The sequence below is a fragment of the Akebia trifoliata genome, chromosome 15 (genome assembly GCF_017979445.1).
Source record: "Akebia trifoliata isolate Shusen 1 chromosome 15, ASM1797944v1, whole genome shotgun sequence".
NCBI classification, from domain to species: Eukaryota; Viridiplantae; Streptophyta; class Magnoliopsida; order Ranunculales; family Lardizabalaceae; genus Akebia; species Akebia trifoliata.
In genome coordinates, this window is record NC_141389.1 from 18,024,908 (window position 1) to 18,039,535 (window position 14,628).

At 35.1% G+C, this 14,628-nt stretch overlaps 1 long non-coding RNA gene and 1 pseudogene across 1 annotated transcript; both read left to right on the forward strand.

The window, feature by feature from the left end:
- Positions 1-5,175: 5,175 nt before the first annotated feature.
- On the forward strand, positions 5,176-6,524 carry LOC147384465 (syntaxin-121 pseudogene; annotated as a pseudogene).
- A 5,573-nt stretch (positions 6,525-12,097) lies between these two features.
- LOC147384466 (uncharacterized) lies at positions 12,098-13,346 on the forward strand. The gene is made up of 2 exons (XR_015172941.1): positions 12,098-12,765; positions 12,847-13,346. It is a non-coding gene; the product is annotated as an uncharacterized LOC147384466 (long non-coding RNA).
- The last annotated feature ends 1,282 nt before the right edge of the window (positions 13,347-14,628 follow it).

Genomic DNA, 14,628 nt, shown 5'->3' on the forward strand with positions numbered 1-14,628 from the left:
AGATGGAGTGTTTAGATGAATTGATTGGGAAGAAAGGGTGTGGGGATGGGTTTAAAGAGAATGATGAGAGAAGGGTATATGTTGTGATGTGGGTAGGTGGTTTTATTAAAGAAAAGTGATAGGAGTAAGTAGTTGAATGAGAGAGGTGGGTTGATGTGGTAACAAGTGTCCCAGTTTGACGATCTTTGATGATTGATTGTGAACTTTGGGCTTCGGTTGAGAGTTGGGCTTCAGTAAAATGGTTGGGCTTGGGATAATGGTTGGATAATGAATTGAATAGGTATAGTGTTGAATTTTAAGTCCAATAGGCTTAGGTAGTAAGTTGATTAGGCATAGTGATGGGTTGAGTTGAATTGGACTAAGGTTGGATTGAAAAGTGGTGAGGTATGCTTTTGGCCCATAGGCCATGTAAAAAGGGGCCCTAAGCCTTTTATTTGAAAAAAAAAAAAAATTAATTTTCTTGTTTAGAGGTTTGGACTTAGGGGCTCATTCAAATTTTGTGAATTTTGAGACACTTCGCATAGATGACTTTACCAATTCGGGTGTTTACAATTGCCCTTCTTTACAAGAATTGCGTGTAGATAACTGCAAAGAATAGATTAAACCCTTATTTGTATGGGTTTTGCTCGAACAAGTTTTGAAAACACCAATTTGGTTTGACTGATTTGATGATAAGAAGTGGCTACTCAAGCACAGGGTCTGACAATGATAGCCTTTTGATTTTTTCAACCTCGACATTACAAAATCCAAGAAAGTTTTGAACAAAACATTTTGAGACAACTCGAACCATACAATCTTTAGGTCTTGGCTGAAACTTTAATTTTTTGGAGAAACTGGTAATAAACTTTAAACCATGGATGAGGTATCTCAATATTCAAATTTATACCAGGAAAATTGGATGAATAGTTTGTTAATTCACTTCTTATTTATAGACTTCTCATATCTTTTTTTAGCAAATTTCCTTAGAATTTTGAGGATTCCCAAAGATTTTTGGGATCTATATTGGATTCCTTTCTATTTTCATAGTTTCTATGATCTTCAAAATTTTCCCTTGACCCCTTTCTATTTTTTTTAGATCAATTGTTATTTCCATGATCACCCTAAAATGACATTACAAGGTGACGGGGCATCCACTATGACAAATCATGTTGTCATAGTCACTAGTCCTGGTGTGACTGGTAATGTAATCTCTCCCAATGTTCGAGTTGCATCTCCATTGAATTTTCCTAGAAGATAACTTTATTGTGCTTTGTTTCTTTATCAACGTTCATCTTTTTGAATGCCTCGATGAAGAGAATGTGTGTTGAACTTTCTAAGTCCACCAAGATGCAATGGACATGATTTCTGATAAGTAATGAACTAAGTGTTCTCGTGTGGCTCGTGTATCCTTGTTCTTTCAAATCTTGAATCATGTTTTTCAAAGATTTGAATTTTGAAGTTCGATGACCCGATCCTTGTGAAATTCATACCTTCTAATCTGGTTTCTTGTAAAGGGGTCTGAATACATTGGCTTTGACCATCTGATGAAGGGTTCATTCTGGATTCGTTGGAAGATGCGATCCAACAAATCATTGTGTGGAGTGAAAATTTGAGACCCCTCATGTCTCGATCTTTTTTGTTCTTTCATCTCTTGTCTTGCTTCAGGTTTGACAACTTGTTTCTCCTCGCTAAGAAAATTTTTCGGTGGTCTGAAGAATTATTGCAAAAGTCAAAGTAGTATTCAATTTATCTTCTTCTAGCTTCGTATATTTTTCTACTTTTCGTAGAAGATCCTCCATTTTCTCTAGATTTCTTTTCATCATAAAACCATAAAGATAAAATTGTTTGGAAGTCCTTTTTGGTATGCGATAATGACAGTGAAGTCATCGCAATTGTCGATTTGAAGGAGTTCCATCATAAAATAATGAGTATACTACCTTATGGTTTCTCCACTTTTCTTCTTGATATTGAAAAGTGAGTCGACCAATTTTTATTGTCGTCTACTTCTCATGGAATGCACCACGAAGTTCATACAGAGACTAGAAAAATTGTCAATCAACTTTGGAGAGAGTCGATAGAACCAAGTTAGTGTTGTTTGGTATAAATTTGAAGGGATTATTCAACATAGAAGAACATATTTCCCTTCTTCTAGAGCCATCACTTGCTTGTAATGGTATAGATGCTCCATTGGGTCAATAGTCCCACTATAGAGATTAAATTTAGGAATTAAGCAATTCATATGCATCTTCCCGATCATGATTGTGGTTGTGAATGGTGAATCTTTCAGCCAGTCATGTGAGTTGTTCAGTTGATATGCCCTTCTCAAGGACCATCATAACATTGAGTTCTTCTTTCTACTTCTTCAGCATCGAATCTAGTTCATTACGGTTAATGAACTCACCATTATTTTCTTTCGTTGCCTTTGATTGCTTTATTTCTAGATGATTTGTGATTTTTGATTCCACCTCTCCAACTTGATCCATGATAGGAATAAGAAGATTTATATTTTCTTAGGGTAAATTATTTTCTCATCTATGTTGAAAATCTTGGTTAGGTATGTTGTTTTCCCCTTGAGGGTTTTCTGCCTCCTTACCGTTGAGTTGAGTTTGTAATCTCTTATTCTCTTGGTGCAAATTCGTCATTGTTTCTTATCGTTCTTATATCTGGTTTTGGATCGTTATAAGCTAATTTTGCTTAGCTTGAAGAATTTATGTTTAGTTTTGTGGTTGGTTAGAAATACTGGATATTATAGAGGGGTGATGAAGAGGAGGATGAAAGGTTTTTTGAGTTGTAAAGAACATATTTTACACGTGTGAGATCACCTAAGAAGGATGTCCATCTAGTTTGACTTCAGCTAAAAAGTTAGTTACCTCGTTAGGAATTAAGAGTCTTCTTAATTGAGAGTGCTACTTTGCAAAGTAGGCCTCTAAATTGATCGTGCATTGTGTTTGCATATGTTGTGAATTTTTTTGAAGGGTAAAATAGATAAGTCTATTTGTTGAAGGCTTTTAGATGAAGGGAAGGTTTTTTGTGAAGGCTAAATTTTTTTTAAGATGAGACAATGAAGATTCTTAGTGGAAGGATAGGGCTTTTGGTTGGTAGGTTCTTTGGGTTTTTATTCGTTCCCACGGACAGCGCCACAAAAATATAGGAGAGTTTTCGGATCTCACACTCATTGAGAATTGCATTGTTTGGATCTCATACTCCTTGAGATTCATATTACTAATGATATTTTGATTATCGAATTCCATGTTGATTTATCTATTTCTCTGATTGAAACATTTTTTATATCTTCTTCTCCTTTGATCTCACTTGAAATGATACTGATGCGGTGTTGGTTAAATAGCCTCCGACAATCAAATTAGTGGTGGATAGAAAATGTAGAGTAAAGAAAAAGTTTAAAAGTAGAGAATTGTAAGGTGTTGTACCCTGGGTTTGAGTGGGAGAAGCCACTCTATTCATAGAGTTGGCCTATTAATACAAAACATGTAATCACTTCCCATGTTGTATGTTATTAATGACTCATGAAGTCATAATGGTCTTAGAGCTCCTCTTTTTGGTTCATATGGTCTTAAAGTTCTACTCCTCTTAACTTTCATAACTTACATGAGGAGTGACTTTTATTTTGTAACTACTTCAACTTAGTGGCTACTTGATTCCTCAAGTTGACTCAATTGGGTTTTCTACCTGAGATTTGTTCTGCCAACATTACTCTTGACTAATATTCGATGATAATTTCTTTCTTTAACACTTCTTTAATAGTTTTAAGGGTTGAATTCTAAAGCTAGTGTAAATAATATTTAATCGAGAGGTTGGCTCCCCAAAAGGGATCTATCCTTGCTTGGATGTTATATTAAGGGATTGGCTCCTTGAGGAAGCTGAATCACCTTAGGACGGGACAATAAGAAATTGGGTCCTTGAGGAGGCCGAAACACCTTAGAATGGAAAACCAAAGGGTTGGCTCCTTGAGGAGGCCAACCCACTTTATAACGAAGTGACAAGGGTTAGCCCTTTGAGGAGGCCTAAACTACCTTATAACGAAGTATCCAAGGGGTCGACTCTTTTGGAGGCCAAATCACCTTACGATGGAGTGAATCAAGGGGTCAGCTCCTTAGAAAGCCGAACCACCTTAGGCACGAATAAAGGGTCGAATCCCTTTGTGGCCGAATTGATTGAAGGGTCGATCAATGATGGGTCAGACCCCTTGGGTGACCGAACCACTTGTATAATCGGGTTTGGGTCGGGTCAAAATACTTCCTTTTCTAATCCCTTTGGATCAAATATTTTTGGTTCCTACATGAGTATCAGCCTCATCCAACCCACACCCAATATGTTGCAGCCCATTCCAAGTTAGTTCAAGTATGATGGTCTGAGTTAACTCGAAGAAACTCAACCTTTACTGTGTTGAGTAGAATCTGCCAAATTTCCGAGTTGCAAGGACAAGTTTATTTACTACTCAACGCGTTTTGTAGATGGCGAGTTCAATATAGGTGGCCAGATGGATGGTTCCATTGACCTACTCTCACCTAAACACTAACGACAGTCTTTCTTCTCACCATTTTCCAGGATACTTCCTGCTTCTTTGGCTGATTCAGAGATACCTCTTCATGTTTTAGTAAATATTAAAATACCCCCATGTTTTCAAACCGATTACATTTCCTTTGACCTTGGTCTACTACGTAGATAAATGAAAATAGCTTAAATGCCATCATCTTCAACCTCTAATTTTTTTCTTAAAATATCAATCATCTTCAATTTTTAATATAATAAATTATTTTTAATCTATTTAACCTCATCTTCAATACATAAATATTATTTTTCTTCCCAAATCCATATTTAATTCTTCTTGTTCTTCTAAAAATTACATGCCATTCTACTTCTACAAAATATCTTGTTTGTTCTTAAGGCTTGATGGTTGAAGTACTTAAATTCATAAGGTTGAAAATGAGTGTAAAAAAATTTACCCTACTGCTTTTTTGGGGGGAAAAAAAATTAAGGGTCTTTGAAACAAATAGAAGAGAATGGCATTTAAGTCATTTTATTAGTATTTTAGAGAAGACCAAGGGCAAGTGGACATATCATCAATTTGAAAATATATAGGGTGTATCTCGAATATTCACCCAAATAGAGAAGGGTATGTCTAAATAATCTTTCATTTTCTTCTGACTGGACCCAGTCTTCTGTTTCTAATATCTATTTTGGTTTTTTGACTCTCACGCAGCCAAACGAACACTGCCGGCCTAATCCAGAGGCCACAGGTTCTTCAAAATATCTCTTTCTCTCTCTACCAGATCTGAAGAATCTGATAAAGAATTACAGATCGCTGATTCTTCAACCTAATTAGATCATCAACAACATGAACGATCTCTTCTCTGGATCTTTCTCTCGATTCAAAGAGGACGATGGAGTTGAAGAACATCGTCAACACGAATCTCCAAGGCGTCGTGGTGGTAGTGGTGGTGGTGGTGGTGGTGGAGTACAGATGGCGGCCATGGGTGTGAATTTAGATAAGTTCTTCGAAGACATAGAAGGAGTCAAAGACGAACTCAAAGAATTAGAAAGATTGTACCAACAACTCCAAACCTCACACGAAGAGATCAAAACCATCCACAACGCTAAATCCATCAAAGATCTCAGATCTCGAATGGATTCCGACATCTCGCTCGCTCTTAAAAAGGCAAAACTAATCAAAGTCCGTCTCGAAGCTCTAGATCGATCCAACGCTGCAAATCGTAGTCTCCCTGGATGTGGACCAGGTAGTTCATCCGACCGCACACGTACATCTCTAGTTAATGGTTTAAGAAAGAAACTTAAAGATTCCATGGAAAGTTTCACCATACTTAGACAACAGATCTCTTCTGAATACAAAGATACAGTTAAGAGAAGATATTTTACAGTAACAGGGGAGAATCCAGATGATCGAACGGTGGAGAATTTGATTTCAAGTGGAGAGAGCGAAACGTTTTTGAAAAAAGCTATAGAACAACAAGGGAGAGGAAGAGTTATGGATACAATAAGTGAGATACAAGAGAGACATGATGCGACGAAGGAGTTGGAGAAGAGTTTAGAGGAGTTGCATCAAGTGTTCTTGGATATGGCTGTATTGGTAGAAGCACAAGGAGAGCAATTGGACGATATTGAGAGTCAGGTTGGTAGAGCTACTTCTTTTGTTAGAGGTGGGACCCAGCAGTTACAAACGGCTAGGATGCATCAGAAGAATACTAGAAAGTGGACTTGCATTGCCATCATTATTCTTCTCGTTATCATCTTAAGCGTGGTGTTGCCAATCGTTATACGGAACATCAACAACAACAACAACAACAACAAGAGCAACAATGGGAACAACAACACCAATACTGGGAACAACACCACCAATACTGGGGGGTAAAATTAAATCTGTTGTGGAGTATGTCGTTAATTTGCTTGGTTTTGTTTCTTTTCTGTATTTGATTATATGATCTGATTTTATCAATTATTGTTTTTATTTAATGTTGTTTGTTCTTTAAAAGTTTTTTATTATTATTGATTCCTATTTGATTCGTGAAGATATCTAGAGCTAAGACTAATGGTATTATTTTTGTTTCAATTATTGTCGATTTTGATTCTAAAACATGTGGAATCGGAACCAACAAGAATTTATCCCTGAAATTAGAAATTATCGATTGCACATGTCTCAAGTATTAGTCGTATGGTCTATAAGAGGCCCTCGGTTCCAAAGAAAAGATTAGAAAGGCAGTGTTAATTTACTTAGTCAGGATCCCAAGATTACTATTTGATTTTTTTTTTACAATTGCTGTAGATTTTGATCTAAAATAAATGAAATTGAAACCAACAAGTAGTAATTGATTCAAAGGAACTCACATGTTGTCCATTCTTATCCTTTGATTCTTTGATTGAGAGCATATTAAGAAAGTTTGGATTCAGTAATTATAATTACTTGATAAATGTTCAGTTTGGATAAATTCAAGAAAATTTTGTAAAAAATCGATAAATTCAATCTCTCTCTAAATCTCATCTACTTAAGATGTTTGGATATTGAAAAAACTAAAATTTTTAAGGTGAAAGGTAAAAATTTTACTATACAAATTCAATCTCTCTCTAAATCTCATCTACTTCTTAATGTTTGGTTATTGAAAAAACTAAAATTTTGAAGGTGAATGGTAAAACTTTTACCATATATTCTATAATTAACCGAGGGATCATCAATTAATTCATCGAATTAATCAGCTAACCTCTAATTCAAAGAATTTTATGATTTTTTTTTAAAAAATTAGGAGGATTTTGTGACTATAATTGAGAGAGAGGTTTCTAATAAACTTAAAAACAACAGAATTAAAGACATTCAATTTCAACCATTTTGTAAAGTGAAAGTCACATTTTTTTTAATTATTATTATTGTCAATTCTAATTTAAAATAAGAATTGAATCGACATTGACAAGAATTTCAATTCTGATTATTATTGTTAAAGACGTTCAATTTCAACCATTTTGTAAAGTGAAAGTCACATTTTTATTAATTATTACTATTGTCAATTCTGATTTAAAATAAGTTGAATTGAAATTGAAATTGACAAGAATCACAGGCACCTTTTCAATTCTTTTTTTTTTTTTCCAAATCTGATCACCACCATGTTACTCACGTGCCTAAGGTGTTGATTTTTCTTTCAATCTTTACTTATGTAGTACTTAAAATTCACTACTGAGAACTATAGGAAAGAGTACTATAGAAGATTCCCCCTAATTTTTTTTTTCCTCTTATCGTCCTCTGTAGCACTTTGTCTAGGTCGATTGTTAATAATTGAAAACCTTGAAAGGTTGTAAAAAAGTGATGTATTAGATGAAAGGTTATCTCAATCATTTGAATCATCTACCTCACCAATTTAAAGAGAGTGAGTGGGTATTAAGAAATAAACAAAGTTTATTTAATGGACTTAAATCGGGAAAAAATTAGGGGGTTTTATATGGACATCCCCCCAGTAATGTTCATAAAGTTTGTTTTTTTTTTTTTTTCTATTTCTTTCGAAGTGGATTTCTCTCAACTATAGAGAAATACTAAAAGAAGTTGCGATTTAGAGTGGTGTCCCATTCCAATGACAATATATGGTGTCAACGTGGCACATTTTGGTTGGAGATTAAATGAACCAAGTGCATGTCATGTAGAAAATGGTTTGGTTAGGAGTCCAATGTGTTTTAAACTTCTATCAAAATGTGAGACATTGGTCCTATTACAACATATGATGTCTGTGTGATGCATTTTGATTGAAGATTAAACACATCAGGCTACGTGTCATGTAGAAAATGGCTTGATTTAGAGTCTGGTGTGTTTTAAATTCCTACCTAAACGTAGACACTATTCCCATTCTATAGGAATGGGACATGATACTTGAGTGATTCTTAGGAAAGTAGTGTGATCAAAAGCGGCGTCTCATTCCTATAATAACAAATGGCGTCTACGTAACACGTTTCTAATTGGAGATTAAACACATCGAACTGTGTGCCATGAAGAAAATGGTAAAATGGTTTGGTTAGTAACCCAATGTGTTTTAAATGCCTACCAAAATGTGCCATGTTGACACTATTCCTAATCTATAATAACAGGATACCATACTTGATTTGACCTATCAATGAATATTTTTCAAATCAAATATAAACTATATTTGAATTTGAATCTTTTTTTTTTTTTTTCTAATATCCAAATCCAACAGATATTGCAAAGTAATATTGAATTCGAATCCAATTAACTTATCATCGAATATTTATCAAATATTCGATTCATCTAATTAGTAAAACGGATTAAAAAACAAATCCACAATTCAACTGATGACATGCCTACCTGTACTCAGTCTTCCATTATAGACTAATACATAATGAACTGAATGGCCGCATCTTCAGCCTATAGAAAAAGAAAAAGCCATGAGAGTGTTGATGGGATACTCCCTCGGTTACAAAAAAAAAAAAAAAAAGAGCCATTGATTTTTTTTTTTTTTTTTTTCAAAACTAGTCATCTTTAATATTTTACCTAACTATTCTACCTACTCAACCTTCCAGCCTTGAAGCATGATAGGTAGAAACCATTGGGATTTTCAGTAGAAAAATCAATAGATTTTTTTAGAGGATTAAGGAAAGGTGGAAAATGATGGAAAACCCATCTTTTCTCTCTCCAAAACCAGTCATCTTCAACTTAAATATTCTACCTACTCAACCTTCAAGCCTTGAAGCATGATAGGGTTGGATAAGTAAAACCACTAGGATTTTCAGTAGAAAAATCAATAAATTTTTTTAGAGGATTAAGGAAAGGTGGAAAATGATGAAAACCCCCATCTTTTTCTCTCTCCAAAACTAGACACCTTCAAGGCTTCAACCCTTAATTTTTCACCTCCGAACCTAGATCTTCAACTTTTAGACCAAAGCAGTTGAGATTTTGGAGAAAAGAAATTAGTAGAATTTGAGGTTTAAAATTGAAGGGTTTTTTTTTTATGACAAGTTAAGACACAAGATTGAAGACTATGGATTCAAGATGAGGTTGAAAAGAAGGGGAGTTAAAATAGCTTAACGATGAAAGAATTTTAGAGATAAAAGAGTTTATTTGCTAGTGGTTGAAGATAAGAGAGAGGGTATTTACCTCGAAAGATGAAGAGCCAATCGTTGAAAAATATGACCAGCATCCTTGCTTCCAAGCCCTCAAATCCTAAGCATCCGAAGAGAGTAGAGTGGAAGAGAAAAGAAAGATCGAGAGATCTATGCATAACAAATAAAATAATTTTATTAAACTATCGGATTGGGTAAGGGTGCACATGGTTTGGATTTGTGGCAAAATCTGAACCCAATCTGGCATGATGGGTTCTACAACTTTGGAATCGAACCAATACAATTACCCTATAGAACTAAATCAATCCAAACGAACCTTCGTTTAGATCGATTCTCATACTTATTGTTTTCTATATTAAAATTAAAATAGTTAAAACTTAAAATTAAGTAAAATAAATATTAAACAAAGCATCACACATAACACATAACACACATAAATAAAGTATTGACATACTTATTATTTCAACATAAACAAAGCATCACGCATAACACATTAAAAATGAAAATCGTGAAAAAATTAGAAAATAGATGAAAGAAACTAAGAAAGGTGGTGAGTGGTGAGGTGAGGGAGACGAACGGCTAGATTTTCTTCAAAGAACTTGAAGAAGAAAGAATAAGTAAAAGAAACTAAGAAAGGGGTTTGAGATTTTGAGCATTGTTTGAATGTTTTACATTTTGTCTTTTAAGATTATATTTTGCTTTTAATATATATATATTATATATCTATGTAAATATAAAAATTGGTTCGGTTCTCGGATTGGTTTTGGTCTATTATACACCTAATCCGGAACTGAACCAAATTAATCGATATTTTTTTTACAATCTGTATTTGAACCAAACCACGCTCAATCCAAACCAAACCAATCAAATCCAATAGGCTTCAAATTGGTTTAGTTTTTGGATTTACCAGATCTAGTGTGCACCCATTGGATTGGGTGCATCAATATCCGAATTTGTATCTGAAAATATGTTGAATATTACTATAATATATGAATCCAAAATCTGAAATTTTCAAATAATATCTGATTTTTCAAATATGAATCTGAATTTAAATTCAGATTTCAACCATTTATCGAAAGGCCTATACTTTATTCTATCCAAAATGGTGTTTGGTTCCTATAATAACATACAATGTTTGCATGATGTGTTTTGGTGGAGCGCCACGTTAAACACTACCTCCCTACAATTTTTTAAGTAAGTGCTACAGATCTGCTCCCAATACTAATGAATACAAGAAAAAATTGATTTTAGTTTTATTAGTGACTTTTCATCTTATCCAACTTAATCTATATCTCATTAATCACGAGAAAACTACAATTCTTCTTAAAAAATGACAGAAAAAATAAATAAATAAAGAACTTTAAAGAAGTCAAGAACAACTTTTAGAGTTCCATAAGAAGTTGTAGATGCAAAAACTTGCTCTATCTCGAGATTCTTCTTGAATGATTGATTCCTTCTTTTTGCTTTCTTGGGTGTGCCTGCAACAACAAATCTCCGACACCCAAGTTAAGAACTTGGTATAAAAATAGAGTAGAGCTTTTAGGAGAAATTATTGTGTACCTTTTAGTGCCCATTATCATTGTATTTATAGGGTTCCAACCTTAGGATCCTCCTTAATTTCCTTCATAAATTCTCTTTCTTAATTATTTTAGTAGTTCCCCTCTAATAAGAATGTATCCACCCCTTATTCTATGTTAATTCATTCATTATAATTAGGGGTTTTTCCTTTATCTTCGCGAATCCCTGCCATTATCGTAATCGAATCCTTAATTCTCTGGGAACTTGATTGGCTAGATCTCTCCTCTGTATTCCGAACTGACTACCTTTGAGGTTCCCCTTCTCCTTACGACCTTTAAAGTTATCTCTTTCATATGTCTGAGCCTTCCCTTCACTTGTCTTTTCGTATTTCCATCTTTCATCCTTTATCAAGAAGTAAGATTTGATAGGTTGGATTCTTCTGGCATTCTCGAGTATCGGAGTTCAAAACTTTTCCCTTTTATGATCCCAATGGGCCACGTGTCACCCTTTGATGACATACGAAAAATGTCCTTCATAGTACCCCCTCTTGGGCTTTTGGGTTGTAACTCGAATACCCGAGACCGATCTATCATCAGGGGCACGTGGCAACCTCACATTAGATCATTAATATTTGTCGTCTCTTTTGAATTCCGTCTTTTGATCTTCATCACTCTTTAATTCAAAAAATATAATCGTTGGGCTTTTGTGCTAGTGTAATAATGACTTTCTCATGAAAGATGCTACTGACTATCGAGCCTTAATCATTGCATGTGTCAGTTATGGTGTATTTATGCTCCGTTCGCATGTGGTTTCCTCTCATTGGTTGGTTTCGCACACGCATTCATACTGCTTCTCCATTTTTTGGGCGCAATTAATGCTTCGACAACCCATTATTGCATCAATCCTCAAAGCAATCCTAGCCTCTCTCTTGACGCACATCTAGATGATCCATGGATCCATAAATACCCCTTCCTTCTTTACATTTTCTCTTCATGATTTCTTGCTCTCTTCTTCTTCACTCTCCTTCTTTTCTCTTTTTCTTTCTTTCTCTATGACCATACTTGCAAGTTCATTTCTTTGCTCGGTGCCCGCTGCAACTTGTGAAGTCTTTTTACTATTGAAGAGTTCTCAAATGTCATAGCCTTGTTGACACTCACCCCCCCCCCCCCCCTCTCCTCAAGCTCTTCTTCTTCTTCTTTGTTTTTTAATAACCAAAGGGAAGTCCTACGATCCCTCTTGTCCTCCTTTGTCTAAAATCCGGGAAGCTTTTGCCAATGTGGGAACCTCTTATTCGAAGGAGCTCTCAACTTCTTAAGAGATCCCCTTGTAATGCTACTATGGTGTATTGGGGGCAGTTCAAGGCTAGGCTCTGAGTCTTTCTAAGATTGACTCGGGAGGTTTTGAAATTTTATAGAAAAGCTCCAGGGCAAATGAATGATAATTTTTACCATCTCATCTATGCCATCAAACAAATGAATGCTTGGTTGGAGGAAGGCCTACAACTTGGGCTCCTCTATATCAGAGCCTAATTCTCCTTGGAGGAGGGGGAAACCATCCTTGTTCGAGCCATCGAACTTGGATAATGATTGATTTTTATTTCCCATAATGTTGACCAGTCGGTAGGAAACTACGCCAGGGGACGACGTCCCCCCTCTCACATTCAACTCCTTCAAACAACAAGTGAGTTCTCTTAGTAAACTTCATTTGACCTTGTTTTCATACTTTTTGTGTTTCTTAATCCCATTTTTTTTCCTTTTGCAGATATGGGTAAATACAAAAGTATCCCTAACTTAGTAATAATTATCTACATTCTCTTCGATAAATAATTGTATCACGAAGTTATTGACTTTCTTGTCCTTGTTGGTGTTGTATAGTATTTTGGTCCCATCCAATTTGGCGTCTGAATTAGACACAAACTTGGACAAACATTGGAGTAAGGGTAATAAAGGAAAGAAGAATAAAAGAACAGAAGATTGGGTATCCACAAGAGAAAAAGCAACATAAAAAATAAACATTTTGTTGATAGCGAATGGGCATTTACTTTGTCCATAACAATTTTTTAGGGACATTTTGGTATTTTTCTAAGACATTTTGTAATAGAACCTCCCTATAATTCTATAAATAGGGAGGTCTTGAGCAGTGCTAAGGGACTTTTTTGCCTTTTTCAGATTTTTGGCTCCTTTTTGGCTTGGCTTGGCTTTTTTAAGAATAATAGTGTAGAAAATCTGTTAAAATCTATAAAGACTCAAGGAATTTTATTTGATATTTCTTACTAAATTTCTAGCTTTCTCATTGTAAGTCTTTAATTTATTAATTTTGTAGCCCTTAATTATATTGTAAAATAGTGGATCTCAAGCCATAAGACCCTTTTCTCTACTCCTACTCTATTTCTTTTTATGCAAAAGTCCATGTGAGGGAGACCACCCTGTCACTTGAGGAGGTGAATTTTGATCCACCACCCTTGGATAGGAACAAGGAAAAAGAACTCAAGGATGGCGCCACCACCATTGTTTCGACTGAAATCAATTTGCTATAGCAATTCCTATGGACGATGCAAAATTTGTAGAAACGAAATCGAGTTTTACCTTAATTGACTCTGCTCTACTGATCTAAAGTAGCTCCTAATCCCTCCTGTAATCATCAGTGTGGTACCTACCAAATAATCCTTCGACACCCAAATTAGAGTTGCAAAGATCACAATATTAAAAAAAAACAATTTTAGTCTTTGTCCTCCCGACCAAAAAGATCATTTTTCCTTCATTGATTTCTCTATTTATAGGTTCTTCTTTCAAATTAAGATTTTTTTTCCCTTTAATCTGATTGTAAGGATCCTAAATGGAATTTGAATATCTGAGATTGAGTCCAAGATTCTTGAGAAATCTCTTCTGAGATTTCCGAACTTGACATGCGTAATATAAAATTATGCAAATGGTCGAATTAGGCTTACCCTACTAAGTAGGTCGGGTCTCCCCTTATGCTGTCCTGCTCTATCGGTTAAACTAGACGCTACTACCTTGGTCTACCTTATTGCTGGGCAGGATTGGATTTACTAACTCGCTCCAAGTACCACTTACTCGGCTAGGTGTCACGGTCTAGATAACGTACCATTATTACCCTCCACAGGAAGTAAAAGAAGAAATCCCAAAAAGAAAACATAAATTTGGGAAATGAAGAGATTAAAGAAAGTGTTGATAATGAAGGATTTTAGCCTTCTCAGGAAGATTTGGGAGATGGAGAGGTTTAGGTTTAGGTTTAGGTTGTGGGTAGGGGAGGATGGGTTTTGTGGAAGGTAGAGGTCGTGGGTTGGAGAAAATAAGCCGTTAGATTTGTGTTTATCTTACAAATAGCTATACAAGAAATCCAATCAGATCTTTTTCATATTGGATTGAGGTTGATCCGAATTTGATAAAACAAATTATCGGATTCAAATTTGATCTATCCTGCTACTGGGCAGGATTGGATTTATTGACTCTCTCCAAGTACCACTTACTCGGCTAGGTGTGTCACAGTCTAGATAACGTACCATTATTACCCTCAACAAGA